Raw genomic sequence first — 17,652 nt, forward strand, 5'->3', positions numbered from 1 at the left:
CAACCCAACACTATCCTACCGAAGCCCAATCATTCTACTCAAACCCAAGCCCATTACCATTACTATTCAACCACTACCCAAACCCAACCGATCTACCTAAACTCCACTCTCAACCCAAGCCCAACATCACAACCAATCACAACCAATTACCCAAGATCATCTAGGTGGGACACATGACACCACATCAACTCACATCATTCATCTAACGACCTACCCTCATCACCTTTTCGTAAAAAAATCACATCAATCTATCACCTTCCTTTAACCTACTATCACCCTCCTTTAACCTACCATCATTATTCCCTACAAACCTACTATCATCATTTCCTACAAACCTACATTAACAAATTAAACCCATACCCCTCATTTCAAATCAAACACTGCTTTTCTCCAATCAACTCATCTAATACTTCATCTCCACACCCCTTTTGACACATGTCACCACCTTCTCCACCCTTCCAAAAACTTAATTAATTATCTTCTTACACAACTCATTCTTTTAAGTAAAATCTAATTCCTTCAACTCACCAAACACTCAATCAATCAACCACCATCTTACACCCTCATTCTCTCAATTAAACACTACTCATTTCACTCCACCTAACACTCAACCCAAATGGGTTGAAGGATCCAATCCAGTTGGGTTACCAATAACTCATTTATACCCCTTTCCACAAATATCCTCTTACCACCATCAATTTACAAATACCTTATCTCACAATCCTTAACTTGTTCTACTCATTTTCATTAATTCATCCAATTATACCCTTAAAAATTCCTCTCCAAATCTTATAAAACCCCCATCACTCTCAACTCACACCTCCTAATGAAAAATTAAGAAATTACTCTCTCACTCTCAACTCACTACTAAACCCTTAACTCCCAACTCACTACTAAGTTAAGCATCATCTTCTCTCAATCTTCTATCTTCCATTAAAGAAAAATTAAGGAAGACTCATCACCTTGAAGGTCAAAAGAAGGTCAAGAAGATCAAGATGGGTTTTGGACAAAGAACACCTTCCTTCTCTCCCTTCCAACTTTCCCTCATTTACTTTTTCCATTTCTCTACACCTACACACACACTACTAAAAGTTTGAACCATCGAAGGGCTCCTTTTCTAATAAGGGTGCCCTCAACGATTTAAGCCAACATCAAAGTCCCTTGGGGGCACAAATCGGATTTATCCGACTTTCCTTTTTTTCTTTCAAAATTGACCAAATCCGAAGTTACCACCAATAGTGGAGGGAGTAGGGCACTTAACACATTCCCTACTCCCTAATATAGATCCCCTTACATAGATTAAAAGTTGGACCAATGAATCTTATACGTAAAGGAGTCACTAAATGCCAAACAACACACTTTTCAAAAATGTAACCTTGGTGACCATTCACACCCTTTTACAAAAAGAATGGTGACGACTCTAAAACCCCCCAAAGTGGTGGAGATATTCAAAAATCAAAAATCTCGTGTCTACAGCTTGACGACTCTACTGGGGAGCATACTAGCAGGTCCGACCCTCTTTTCCGATTCGATCATTTTTTAAAACAAAATGTGTGTTTCCATTTATTTGCTTTCTAGTTTATCTACTAACGTTTGTTATATTTTTTTTTTAACAAGTTTCATGTGAGAATGGATGTAATATTTACTTACTTATGCTTTGCTTTTTTATTTTTTATTTTGGGACCAATGATGTAAGGATGAATATATTTTTCAAAAAAAAAAAAATGAACGTGCTCGCGCGGTTCATATCCCAATGCACATACCACCCTCCCTCCTTATTAAAATTCTAGCCCCGGATGTCGGTACTCTCAAGCCCTCGAGATAGTTATTTTGGGTGGTGGGGAGGAGAACATCCACCCCATTCACCAACTTAAGACATGGATACTCCGGTGATCATCGAGGTTTGAATGATGGACATCCAAAAAACCATCTATAAACCTGTATGCATCGAAACGTAATTAATAGACTTAGGACACTAAGATCTTCAAAATAAAATCCGTATCCATCCCATATACATATGTTGTAATTCTGTTTTTAGCCCACGAAGGCAAGTTGTATAGATTTTAGGAATTTTTTTCCCTTTTGTTTTCCTTGTGTATCCTCCTAAGTAAAAGGGGAAATCTCTTATTTTTTATATTTTGCATCATAAAAAAAAAAAAAATTTAGTGGCCCAAGCAAAAAAACAGAGGTTACGTGCCTCGAAATCCATAAATTTGGGAACCAAAATAGAGAGCCCAAAAAAGATTCTAGTTCGTGTTTCATGCACTGACTTAAGAAAAATGGTTAAGTCCGTGCAAACAACACAGGCCAATATGCAAAAAAATAACTTTGTTGAAAATTAAGGTTCTGGTCCGTGCTTGAAAAACGGACCCTAAAATTTTTTTTTGCTCATTTTGTTCCTTACAAGAGTCTTGACAACTTTTCTCTTGAACTTTATTTTATTTTGAGTTTTAAAGCTTAAAAATAATCAAATGAAACACTTTTGTTGTTAAGCTTAGGGTCTACCCCTCGCCACTTTTTGTTTGATCAAAATGGAACTCGCATGCACTCTATCGATCAAAGTTGTTTTCGTCCAACGTAACACACTATTGATCTGGATCATAATCAAACCCATTATCATCCCTCACCGAGTATTCACTACAAATGGGTCCACGACCCATATTCACTTCAAATAAGTCCACAACCCATACCCACTTTCAAATGGGTCCATGACCCATATACACTTCAAATGGTTCGACGATCCATATCCATTTCAAATGGTTCCACGACCCATATCCACTTCCAAATGGGTCCATGACCCATATCCGCTTCAAATGGGTCCACGACCCATACCCACTTCGAAAATGGGTCCACGACCCATATCCATGTCAAACTGGGTCCACGACCTATATTTGATTCAAAATGGATCCACGACCCACACTCATTTCGAAAATGGGTCCACGACCCATATCCTATTTAAGATGGGTCCATGACCCATATCCACTACAAACATGGGTCCACGACCCATATCCACTTCAAAATGGGTCAACGACCAATATCCACTTTGAATATGGGTCTACGATCCATATCTATTTCGAACCATAATCCATATACGATCTATCAAGATCAATAATCGGGCGATCAATTCAAATGAATCAATTTACTTTTTCAACAAATTAGATTTGAAAAAAAAAAGAATTTTAAAACACCAATTGCCATTCTTAATCAAAGTCGATCCCTAAGAATGATCTTGCCTTGTTGATATGAGGAGAATAGACTACGTCTATTTAAGGAAATGGGGTGATTTAAAAGTGTCCCTATGCAACATCTTTTCCATGGAGATTTGACTGGCCGATTTTGGTTTCAAAAAATTGGATTGAGGACTAATAGAAAAGATGTTTTTCTAACTCAACTTGTTTGCAGCAATCTACTTTTACAAAATACTATACCAACTCCATGTCAATACCAACTCCAACTGATATAATTCTTTTTCAAAATGTTTTACCAACTCCGTGTTGATGCCAACTCTGTATTGATGCCAACTTTGTGCTGATGTAATCACTTTTTAATTATACCGACTCCGTGTCGATGCCAACTTTGATTGATGTAATTAGGTTAGAGAAATTGCCTAATAGAATTGGACTTGGGTGACCCACAATTAGAGTAAATTTTTTGCCTAACCATGGGTTACCCCCATATTAGGAAAAAGTTATGCCTTATCCCATACGAGACAAAATTTATGCTTGACCGTAGGTTACCCTTGGCCAAGCAAAAAACTATCACAAAATTGGTCATCAGACCTTGGTGCTGGCAAATTAGGGTTTGAAACTATCTTAGGCCAAGCCCTTCCTCGAAAAGTTTTTGGTACTCTCAGGCTCGATCTAGGCAAAAATGGGACGTCTACAATTGGTATGGTATAATAGTGGAAAATCTGTTGGGAGTTACCAACAAGCAAGGAGACAAATTTTTTCTTTGAATAGGTTTATATAAAAATGGATTACCTCTAACCATGTTTAGTAAACCATGGTTTGGTTTACTTGAGGATGCATAGAATGGGTTGAGATAGGTTACTAACATGTGTTCTATATTAGTCACACATAAGACACTTCATGATTAGGTGTCATTTGACTCTAATGAGTCATCTCGACTCTTGGTCAATAATAATTACTCCTTATTAATTATTCTAATCTTACTTACTTAAAACTTATTATAAGTTATTTAATTACTCAAATGGGTTGTCGGGTCCATCACTTGTGAATTACAACTCAATTCTTAAACTTAATTTTGCTTAATTTTAATTTGACTCACATGACTATGTCGAAAAAATCTGAGTTCGAGACCATTTCTTTTCGAGTTTCGTCATGCAGATATATTATTTTGAATATTTATCCGAGATCCCTCTAATGGTATATTCATGTTTTCGAGATTCCATTTTCATCAAATTTTTGTCCCTTTGATGCTTCCTTGCTTATCTTTATTTCGTCGTTAACTTTTCATATATACTTTTCTCGACCAATTCTTTGACAACCCAAAGTTTTTCTTACTTATTTCAATTATAAATTTTCAAATCTTCTAACCTCATGTATCTTGTCTAACATTTTTTCGAGATACGTAGAATTTTAGACGGGTTGTCACATCATAAGGTCGAGTTTCTCACCTTGGAAAACTTCAATCTTATTTGTTAAGAAGAAAGATGGTTCATTTTGATTGTGTATAAACTATCGAAAATTGAACCAAGTAACAATCAAGGATAAATATTCCCTTCCTCAAATAGAAGATCTATTTGATCAATTGCAAGGTGTCCAATCTTTTTCAGAGATCAATTTTAGATCGGGGTACCATCAATTGAGGATCAAGGAAGAAGATATTTCAAAAACAACCTTTAGAATGAGGTTATGACATTTTGAGTATCTTGTGATGCCATTCTATTTGACAAACGCACCAATGACATTTATTAATCTCTCATGCGGCACCCCATAAAACGCTAACACAAAACCCAATGTCAAATCTTTAGGTACTAGGTGGCACCTCGAAATTTTGACATGGTTTCCTCTGCTTATGTTAGCGTTCCACGGAACTCAATAACCTAATAAGCCAATAACCAACAAATCCTGTATAAAAATGAGTCAATGGAATACAAGACGCGGAAAACGGTAAATTTCGAATAGTATAGAGTTAGACCAGAGTTGCGCAAAAGGTAAAGATGTAAAGGATTACAAAAATTTATCTTCACTCTAACATAGACCTATCACTCGGCCCAAAACTATATACACCTCCAAGACAAAATGACTCGTGGTGGAAGTGATTCCAAGGCTCATCGGGTAACGACTTTGGTTGTCGATCTGACCAATCAGATGCTCATCAACTGATGGCTCTACACTCGCCTTACTAGTTGCAGGCACTATAGCTAAAAAAATGGAAGTAAAGGTAAGTAACAATGGTTATCCAGTAGGTCCACAAACAACTCCTACTAATAACCTCACCTAATGTGATCGAGTAATCATACTTAATTATTTTAATACATGCAAAGCTTTACAAATTAAATTACGGTTAACTGGTACATATAGCCAGGAATGAGCAACTAAACGGTTTAAAGTTCCACAATATATCAGTCATCAATACTTACTATACATTTTCATTTTATACAAATATAATTGATAACATTGAAGTAAGAAACATGATTTTCAATTTATAATTCAAATTAGAACAATAGATACATATTACACAATGGTGGAGTAATGGAATTAGAAAGTTGGGATTCACGACTGGATCGTTCTCAGTCGGGATATGATGTTACAACATTTCATTGGCTTTTAGTTCCTGATTTTGTGGCCGGTCGTCATGCTTACCACATTGGTTGACCATTTATTCAGCTCAGGCTAGTCGTTGACATGACTGTAAGCAATGGGTCTCTTTTCGATGTGTCAGAATGTTTGACTACTTATAGATTGTTAGTGATAACTGACTAATCATCTTCGTCTATGCCTGTCAAGGGTGCATGTGATTCTCAAATATACAACTCCATTCATATACGACCACCTTTACAATACAAATTCACTAATAAAGATACAGAGGAAGGGATCTGAATTCTGGTTGTGACTCCACTCTCATATGTGTCCCATACCACATATGAGCTTGGTGGTCCCTACCGTACATCCTAGGATAGTACATCACTCTGGATGATATGATGTACTATCTTTCTAGGCATTCAAAAACTCTTTAACAGCTCACAAAGTAGGTACATATATATATATATAGATATATATATATATATATATATATATATATATATATATATATCATTTTTTCTTTAAAAATAAAAGAGAAATTAACATTACAAGGTTGAAAATAGATATCTAATTTCCTACCATGCAACTGTGGCAATGCGACCTAAAATAAATAACAGAACTCAGCGCCTTGCGGTAACGGAATTTAAGTAAACATGCAACCAATCATTATCACTAGATATCCCTTCACCAATTTACACACAACACATCAATGTAAAATACAGACATAACCCCTCGGGTGTGATTCTGGCATTTTACCGTTTCATCCCTTTTCCCATTTTTTGGTGTTTTCACTCAACTTTTTAAATCAAACATTTCTTTTCAAACTTTGAAATTCTCTTTGATCATTCAATCAAAAAATTATCAAATTTTAGTTGAAACAGGGTCCCAATAAGTACGTGAAGTCAAACTGTCAAAATTGAAAAAGCTGGTAAAAATTTAGTTAAGTATTAGAAACTCAAATTTTCAAAGTTTTAGATATCGAAAATGGATTTTTCGAAATGAAAGCCTTGAACACGAGATTCGACACCATATAATTTTTATAGCTTAATTCAAAGTAACGCGAAAGATATTAACTTTTGAAAATTTATCGAAAACGTCGAAATTTACGTTTTGTTCTAGAAACAAAAATTTGGATTTTGATCCTTTGAGATTTAGATCTTAAAACCATTCCCATTACTCCTAAATGGGGGGTAAAATCTCAATTTCATTAAAGAACTTAATGCAAATAGAAAGCAACCATTTACTTAAATATTTTTAATAAAATAAAGGGTGGGAAAGCAAATATAAATTATAAGGAAAATAAAGTAAAAATCAAATTATAGTTTGGCCAACTTTTTTGGCCTGACGGTTGCGCCGTCAACAAGCTCCAGCTTGCTCGAACTTTTGATTTTTCGATCGTTTCTTTTAGATTTCTCTTCCGTTATTCGAATCAATCGACCCACTCATAAAATTAGTGATAAAACTTGATAAAAGCACATCAAATCTCTAAGTCTAAACATGAATTGAAAATCAAACAAAACTTTTCTACGATTTATAACTACAACACATTTTCGATTAAAATCCCTAAATGTATATTTCGAAAACTACAGTTACCACTAGGAATCGAAAGTCCCCTACCAAAGTTCACGGTCACCAAAAGTGATGAGTTAACATGAAAATCAAGGTTGGATGGCATGAGAGTCGAGGTTGGACTGACTTGATTGCAAAAATGAACGAAGATTTTGTAAAACTTTCGGTGATGGCACTCTCCTTCTCTTTTACAATAGGAGACGAGCCTTCTACAACGAGATGAAGCTCCAAGTTAGCGGTATCAAAGCCTACTTGCTAATTTTTATGAGATATGGAAAGAAAAAAAGGAAAATAAAGATCCAAGGTGTTGAGAATGTGGAGCTCGTCGATGTCGACGATTTCTTTTTCTTCGTTGACGATCAACTTAGACTCGTTTGTGATAGAACTTAACTAGAATGGGTCAAAACTCTTGGGTTGAGAGTAGGCTGGTGTTTGGTTCTTTGGAGAAGAAAAGAATGACTTAAAAAGAAAGTTAGCTTTTTTTTATAATAAGGCTGAGGGCATCTTTGTAATTTTTTATTTATTTTGATGGTTGACGATATTTTGGTTTCCCGGACTTGAAATTCAACGAATGAATATTCTATTTCAAATATTTTTTCTTTGTCGACCTGATGGTGCGGTCGAATTTTCTTGATTCTCGCTCTAATGAAAATTCGCACTTTTAGGTCTCGCTCAACACGAAATTTGAGGATTTTATAACTTTTTCATTCGAACTCGAATTCGAGTGTGCTCACAGGTTAAAGTACATATTTCAACTTTTTTGAATCTAATAGCGAAGTCAGTTTTCATTGAAAATGAACCTAACAAGATCCGGGTATTTTACCCTAAGTCTTTCTATTAAAATTTTCTCATAATTTTATTATTAGATTTTCCCAAGATACGAATTAAAAATTCAAGGTATTACATTCTCCCTCCTTAATAAAAATTTCGTCATCTAAATTGAAATCGTATCTTATCAACCTTTGTCACCCTTCCACTAACATGACATGTATAATAAACAATACATATTTTTGATTATCATCCATTCTTGGTCCCATGCTAATTTCATTTATAACTCATAAACCTCGGGTCACCTATTTTTCATCATCCCAATACATCCATCAATTAATCACTCTCATACTCCAACTAATTCATCATTTGTATAATCCTAAAATACAATCAACTCACATTACACCAATTCACTACCAATTTCTACTAACAACAACCCTTTCACATCTTCTCCATCATTTATCTTTACTTTTCTCACTAATTACACCGTCTATTATGTTTTACTCACACTTGCCATAAATATTATTCTTCAATACTTAGTCTTACCGCAAACACACCACTACTATTTGTACATCACTTAATAATTATAAATAAACTAATACACAACATCCAATACTCAATATACCTCCTACTGTAATACAATTATTCTTTGACACTAAATTTGTGAACAACATTAAAATATCCATTCCCAATATATTTCTACTTCTACATTCAACTCAATATTTCATATCCTACTTATCGTGACATCTTCTCAAGGCTTTTGTCATAAACATTATGATTTTAATATCTTATTCAAGAAAATGAGCCTTACATTGCATCTTACTTTGAAATTCACTACTTCCTAACTTACTCCACTAAATCTTTTTCGAAACTTCACGTTACACTTCCCAAACTTCATCCATTCTTCAACTCAATCATATATAATATCAATTATTACATGTACTTTCACATGTTACATAGTGACATTACTAGCCTTACAATTAGCCTTCGTCTACTCACACTTTTCAACCCTTCTACACTTAAAATATATGATCAAGGTCCAGAAAGTCGTTTCTAGAGCCCTAATTACATATACTTTATCAATAAATTATACACTAAACCCTCTAATTGCATATAGTTCGTTGTTAGTCCATAATAATTCGTGTTTTCCATTTAATTATGTAATTTGGAACTAATTATTGTTATTTACGTGTAACATGAATTATTCGCGAAGTGTCAAGGCAAATAAGGAAAATCTGAAGTTACCACTGTAATTCAAGATCCAAAAGAAGACTATGGATCAAAAGTCAAGTCAATTGACTAAAACTTCACGGCAGCGCCATGGTCAACTACGGTGGCGCGATCAACTAAGAAAGTCAAACCTTGAAATTTATACTGAAACTTGGCGGCTAGATACCATTCACAGTAGATTATTTTTAGTATTTTATGTAAATACGGAAGGTCTCCGAAACCCTAATTTCGATAGGAAATCCTAATCTGGTCTCTCTATAAATAGAAGACTACACCAAGAATTGTAGGGGGGCTGGATTGGAGAGAGTTAGTTTGAGAATAGATTTCAGAGAATTAGATTAGTGTTTATATTATTTCTTTTCTGAGTTTTATGAAAGTTGTAAGGAGGCTTTGCCAGTTTGAAGTCAAGCAATAAAGATAACTTATTTTTTCCATCTCTGTTTTCTCTTTGTGTTTCCTTTATTTTATTTTTGCTTTATTGTTCTTGCTATAACTATTAGCTAAATCTCTTGTAGATCGGTTGATGAAGCCTGAGCAAGTTTTGTTAGTGTTTTACGGTTCTCATAATGATTTAATAGTTTTATTGTGATAGCATAGGTATTTATTATAAGGATTGAATATTAATTATTTTCAAAGTTTTGATGGTCTCTTTCTTTGATAAGTTCAAGAAAAGCTATGCTCTACAGAGAATAGTTAATGTTTACCTAATAATCTCAGCTTAAACTATTTCATACTGTTGATTTTATTTATATTATAACTGTTTGAATTTTCGATCCACAAACATTAGTTTTGTTTAGTGGATCGAGATAAGTAGAGAACTAGAATTCACTGATAAAGCTTGTGAAAGTGGATCCAATTGATCTACAATTCTTTCGTATTTTCTTAAGTTTCTTTTATTTTAGTAGTTTATTTTAGATAAATCATCTCTTGTAAACTGTTTTTAAATCACTTGTTAAATTTGAATTGGATTGGAAGTAAAAAATTACTTTGGATTAACATTGTCTCTGTGGTTCGACCCTTGCTTGGCAAGATTTTCTTTTGTTCATTATTTTATCATCATCTATAGCTCTAATAAATTGGCACCGCTGCTGGGGACAACGGTGTAATCCAATATTTTTTTTATTTTATCCGAAAATCTGATTCGATTTTTTGTCGATCAAAATTTTTATTTCAGAAAAATCTGAAAAAATTACTTTTGGATTCCTGAAGGCAGTACGAACAAAACCCTAAAATTTGAGTCAATTTCATCAAAACTTTTTCCACGCCGCCTAGGTCAAACCTCGAGATTCGCATTTAAATTTTTGTAGAATTTTTCTTCAGACTTCTGGATTTTAATGAATATATAATTTTTCTGGAATTCTAACTTTGATTTGTCTTCTGTTTTCAGCTGAAGGATTTGACGAGGAGCAACATGATTCAAAAATTTTATCTTACCACCCGGATCCGATTCTTTAATGAAGAAACAAAATTTATTTATTTTGTTTAAAGTAGAACTACAGTAGGATTTTCTTTTTAGAAGTTTTAAATTTATTTATTTTTATTTAATTTTAATTATTCTGAGAAGGCTCGGATTGTAATAGAATTAAGGGAGGACGACAGTGAGACGTAACTGTCTTGGCTCTTCGGGTTTGTACATCGAGTTTGGTGTCGGTGGCCCGAGTCGACTCAACTCAATCATCGCCCGTCTAGAACGGGAGGTAAAACTTTAAACTCCCATGTATCCCTTGCAAGTGGGTTTCTGTATTGAATTTGATTGAGTTAACTGCACACTTTCGATTGCACAATAGTAAAAAGGGCACCCTTACGAGGATGACACTAACAACATAAGAATCGGATTTCATCACCGCATTCTTACCCTATTAGGAAATTAATTCACACAAGCCTCAATTTAATTAAAATCTGACTAGACTTGATCATAGGTCCCATCGAGCTCAATGGGCAAAGCTAGCCTGAGTTGCACCAATTTGCACTTCTTGATCGAAGTTAGTGCATAAGAAAAATCCTGGCTCACTGTACCCTACTATACGAGGGGGATAGACTACGTCTATTCTAGACGAAAATGTGATTTAAGAGTGCCCTTGCTCAGCATCGCGCACCACCTCTTATCTGGGGATTAAACTGACTAATTTCAGTTTCAGAGAACTGGGTTGGAGGCTCAAGCTATCCCTTTGAAATAGTTAGGAGCTGTCTAGTCTAATAAGAACCTATCAAGCACGTGTGAAATTCCTCCCTATTATCTATGTTCATCATTAGTGCATGTTAGGTACGAGATCTCAAAAGAATCCACTTGAACCATTCGATCCTGAGATCACAAGATCTCATCCACTTCAAAGGATTAGAACCGAATTCGATTCTTCACCTATCTTTCAGCCACCCGAGATGGCTCAACCGATTGCCCCACCTCAAATGATCAAAGAAGATCAACGAACTCTTAACGAGTTATTCGCACCCACTACAGCCATTCCCCCTTCATGTATTGCCTTGCCAGCAACCAATGTGGTACAATTCGAAATTAGGACAGCCACTATCAATATGCTTCCTAAGTTTCATGGGTTCGAGAGTGAACAACCCTATAATCATTTGAATAAATTTCTGACCATATGTTAAACCTTTCGAAATGGTCACCTTGATGATGAAAATGTCAAGTTAAGGTTGTTCCCTCTATCTCTATAAGATCATGTAGCAGAATGGTTGAACTCGATGCCCTCTAACTCGATTACTACTAGGGATGAGTTATCCCGTAAATTCATGGCTAAATTCTTTCTAATGGCAAAAATAGAACAAATCAAAAATGCCATTAGGAACTTCAAGGGTAAACCCGATGAAGAATTATCCCAAACTTGGGAAAGATTTAATGACCTGCTTGTAAAATGCCTACATCATGAGATTGATAAAGCCCAACTGGTCAATTTCTTCTATCGTGGTCTTACAACAGCACAACGTAACCTTTTGAAGTCTATGCACAAAGGAAAATTCATGAATCAAACTCCAAATCAAGTTTACGATTTCCTCGTAGAACTCGCTGAAAATGCTCGAAACTGGAGCACTAACTTAGGAGACTCTGATAGAAGTGACTTTGGAACCAATAAACTAGGAATGTACGAGATCAAAAGTGAGCCTGATCTAAAAAACGTAATGACTACTCTGGTTAGTACTATGCAAAACTTAAATAAGAAATTTGATGCTTTCAACATCAAAACTAGCCAACAAGAGGTACATTCCGCACTCCAAGTAAATTCAGAGATGCCTTTCGCATGTAACATACGCAAAACTTTTGACCACCTCACGAAAAACTGTCTTATGGCCAATACAGAACAAGCCAATGCTATTGGGTCATATAGTACTTTTAGGAAACCCACTCCAAACTTGTATAATCAAACTTACCACCCTGACAATAGGTTTCACCCCAATTTCTCTTATCGTCAGAACGAACCTATCCAACATGGTGGTGCTCCAGGTTTTCAAAAAGATTATAATAGGCAATCTCAATCTAATGCGAACCTTCCTTTGGTTCCACAAGCATCTTACTCTTCACCCCATACGTCTGATCAAAAGACGATTGTTGTTGACCCTATGACCAACTATTTTCCCCTAGTTGTACAAACAAACTCTGCATTAGAAACAATGGTGTCAGAGATGTTCAAGCAACAACATAAATTCATGTAGGACCAGGATCAAAGGAGTCAAAGGCATGAATAATCAATTAAAAATCTTGAGGTTCAACTAGGGCAATTATCGTTCTTTCTTGGGGAGAAAAATAAAGGACAATTTCCAAGCCAAACTATGCCTAACCCAAGAGGAACTGCCCCAAAAAAATAGTATGAAATATCAAGTCAACTTGGTTCCTCTAATAACTCTGTTCAAGCAGTCCACGCACTACGTTCTGGTAAGTTAGTGGATAACCAAGTGCACATGCCCAATGAGGTCCCAATACAAGACGACATCGAAAGTGCACCTTCAACAGACGAAGAGAACCAACAAAAAGAAACTCCTACTCAAATGGAAAAAGAAATCACCATTCCCAAGACCCCATTTTCACATAAATTAACAGACAATAAAAAAGAAAAGCAATTTGTAGGTATTCTTGAAATTTTCAAGAATGTTCAGATTAATATTCCTTTTTCGGACGTTATCTGTCAAATTCCTTCATATGCTAAGTTCCTTAAAGATCTTTCTACGGTGAAAAGAAAAATCCTTGTGCCTAAAGATGCTACAATGTAGCCCAATCATCTTGTCTGATTCAACAGACAATTGTACCTAAATTTAAGGATCCAGGCTGTCCAACAATCTTTGTGCATATAGAGGAAACAATGATTAAAAAATGTTTGCTAGATCTAGGGATTAGTGTGAGTCTTCTGCCATTTTCTGTCTACAAACAACTAGGTTTAGGGGAACTCAAACCTACAGATATCACTCCCAGTTTAGCAGACACATCAGTTAAGATTCCCAACGGGATAGTAGATGATGTAATAATTAAGGTTAAAGACTTCTATTTTCCCTTAATTTTGTGGTACTTGACACTGAACTCGTCATAAACCCAGACAATCATGTTCCAGTAATCTTGGGTCGACCATTCTTAGCCACATCTGATGCTGTAATTAGATGTAGAAACGAGATCATGACCTTAGCCTTTAGAGACATGAAGTAAAATTGAATTTCTTCCACAACAAATGTCAATCCATTAACATGGATGATATGGAGGAGGTCAATATGATTGATACATTGGTCAGCAGAACATTCCAGGAAGCGAAGAATATTGACCCTCTAGAAGAATACTTAGGTCAATTTGACCTTGAGTTTGATGAAGAACAATCCATCAAGGAGGTAAATGCCCTCCTAGAATCCGTCTCCGAGATGGACTTCACAAATTGGCAACCTAAAATAGAGAGTCTTCCCACATCTTCATCCCAACCTTCAATTGAAGAGACTCCTAAACTTGAACTCAAACAGTTGCCTAACACGCTGAAATATGCGTTCTTAGGGAAGGACGAAACCTTCCCTGTAATCATATCACCTGACTTAGAAAAGTCCCAAGAAGAGTAGTTATTAGAGGTCCTTTGAGAGCATAAATAAGCTATTGATTGGACCATAGCTGATATCAAGGGCATCAGTCCCTCTGTGGTTATGTACCAAATACACATCGAGGATAACTACAAACCATCGAGAGAACCACAAAGGAGATTGAATCCGGTCTTACAAGAGGTTGTCCAATGAGAAGTCCTCAAATTGCTAAATGCGGGTATTATATACCCCTTCTCAGACAGTAAATGGGTAAGTCCTATTCAAGTGGTCCCAAAGAAATCTAGTGTCACCGTTGTGACCAACAAGGACAATGAACTAGTACCAACTCGTATCCAAACTAGGTGGCGAGTTTGTATGGACTACAGGAAGTTAAACTCTATGACACGAAAATATCACTTTCCTCTCCCATTTATAAATCAAATGCTCGAGTGCCTAGCTGGACACACTTACAACTGCTTTCTTGATTTGGGGTACAATCAGATCCCGATCGCCCCTGAAGATCAAGAAAAAATAATTTTCACGTGTCCCTTCGAGACTTTTACCTATCGACGCATGCCATTTTGGCTGTGCAATGCTCCTGCAACTTTTCAATTATGTATGTTGAGCATTTTCTCTGATATGGTAGAAACATTTCTTGGAGTATTCATGGATGACTTTTCAGTCTTCGAATCTAGCTTTGACAATTGCCTACATCATTTAAAGTTAGTCTTAGCTAGATGCCGCGAAAAAAATCTAGTGTTAAACTGGAAGAAGTGCCATTCGATGGTCACTTCCGGGATTTTGTTGGGACACATCATATCCCACAGGGGAATTGAGGTAGATAAGGCAAAAATTGACCTTATCGCTAATTTACCTCCCCCTAAAACTGTGAAGGAAGTCCGTTCTTTCCTAGGGTATGCAGGTTTTTATAGGCGCTTCATTAAGAATTTTGGAAAGATTTTCAAACCTCTATGCGACTTATTATCCAGAGATGCAAACTTTGAACTCTCTATCACCTGTCTAAACGCTTTTGACAAATTCAAAATTGAGTTGACAACAACACATATCATCCAACCACCAAACTGGAATTTGCCCTTTGAGGTGATGTGTGATGCTTCAGACTACGCAATAGGTGTTGTACTGGGGCAACGAGTTGACAAACTCCCCCATGTTATCCAGTATGCGAGTAAAACGTTGAACGATGCCCAACATAACTATTCAACTACTGAGAAAGAGCTGCTAGCAGTAGTCTTTGCTCTGGAAAAATTCCACTCCTACTTAATAGGATCCAAGCTGATAATCTTCACTGATCATGCAGCGCTGAAATATCTTCTTTTCAAGAAGGATGTAAAAGTAAGGTTAATCCGATGGGTTCTTTTACTACAAGAATTTGATCTAAAAATCCGAGATAAGAAAGGATACGAGAATGTGGTTGCCGATCACTTATCCAGACTGGTAGTTGAAACAAGTTCTGATTCCTTCCCAATCTCTGAGAACTGAGAACTTTTCAGATGAACAACTAATGTCTATCTCCAATATGGATACACCTTGGTACGCTGACATTGTCACCTGGTGACTGGATAAACACCGACCTCATGGAGGAAATAAGAGCGACTTAGATTTCTCGCCCAAGCTAAATGATTTTTTTGGGATGACCCGTATTTATTTAAATACTGTCCAGATTAAATAATTTGTCGGTGTATTTCTGACCATGATCAGAAATATATACTCGATTTCTGCCACAACCACGCTTATGATGGATATTTTGGAGGTAAGAAAACAGCAGCAAAGGTGTTGCAATACGGTTTTTACTGGCCAACGCTTTTTCATGATGTCCACATCTTCGCTAAATCGTGTGATCGATGCCAACGTCCAGGAAAAATTAGCCGAAGGAATGAAATGCCTCAACAACCCATTTTGATCATTGAAATTTTTTATGTTTGGGGCATTGATTTCATGGGACCCTTCTTTATTTTGCATGGATTCCAATTTATTTTAGTCGCAGTCGATTACATATCTAAATGGGTAGAAGCAACAGCGTGTCGACCAATGATCACAAAGTCATTGTCAACATCCTTAAAAATATCGTATTTGCTCGTTTTGGTACCCCAAGGGTGATCATTAGCGATGGAGGTAAGCATTTTTGTAATCGAATTTTCGAAAGTCTTATGCGTAAATACGTTATCACTAACAAGGTCGCCACTCCATATCACCCTCAAACGAGTGGACAGTTCAAAATCTCCAATCGTGAAGTCAAGATCATTTTTGAAAAAATAGTTAATCCCTCACAAAAGGATTGGTCTTTGCGATTAAATGACGCATTGTGGGCATATCGGACTGCTTTCAAAACTCCGATTGGCATGTTCCCCTATCGTCTCATCTTTGGAAAAGCCTGTCATCTCTTAGTAGAACTCGAACACCGTGCATATTGGACTATAAAACATCTTAACTTTGATCTTGTCAAAGTAGGAGAGCACATAAAACTTCAACTCTTTGAATTAGAAGAACTGTGTAATGATGCATACGATAGTACTCGACAATATAAGGAGCGTACAAAGGCCTGGCATGACAAATACATTCAACGAAAGTCCTTCCATATAGGTCAGCAGGTATTACTCTATAATTCCCACCTCCACCTATTTCCTGAAAAATTGAAATCTCAATGGATAGGATCCTTTGTGGTCCATAAAATTAATTCTTATGGCAACATCGAGATACTCAATACAACGGATGGTAGTATTTTCCAAGACAATGATCAACGACTCAAGCCATTTTTCATACTCCCACCCAAAAAAAAAATATTCCTATCTGAGGAATCCTGTGTATCAGGATTAGCCTCATGTTATTGTCTGGCGGAAGATAATAAACTTGCACTTTTCGGGAGGCAACTTCAAATTAGGATGAGTTTTATTTCGATTAGGATGTTTTTAATTTCTTAATTAGGTTTTTTTTTTTAATTTTTAGGTAGGATTTTATGCAATCTTGTTTAAAAAATTATCATTGTTATAACTTTCAGTCTTTTCAGACTAGTTGTAGCAAGAGTTTGTTCATTAATGTCAAAATTGATTCAGGTGTGATCTAACCCTTCTCTTTGTTTATTTACTGTTTGCATATTGGGGACAATATGACATTTAGGTTTGGGGATGCTAGGTACTAGGTTAGCTCACAATTGCATTGCATTTCATTGATAATTTCATTTCATGTTTAATTCATTGTTAGTTTAGTTTCTTGTTCTTAGAAAAAAAATATTTTGAAAAAAAAAAAATTAAAAATATTTAACACTTGCAAAATATTTTCTAAAAACTCTTTCTATGTA

General features: G+C 35.8%; 1 pseudogene; it reads left to right on the plus strand.

Moving 5' to 3' along the window:
* Positions 1-11,714: 11,714 nt before the first annotated feature.
* Positions 11,715-17,413, plus strand: LOC147393174 (uncharacterized; annotated as a pseudogene).
* The last annotated feature ends 239 nt before the right edge of the window (positions 17,414-17,652 follow it).

Source organism: Akebia trifoliata, chromosome 10 (genome assembly GCF_017979445.1).
Source record: "Akebia trifoliata isolate Shusen 1 chromosome 10, ASM1797944v1, whole genome shotgun sequence".
Classification (NCBI taxonomy): Eukaryota; Viridiplantae; Streptophyta; class Magnoliopsida; order Ranunculales; family Lardizabalaceae; genus Akebia; species Akebia trifoliata.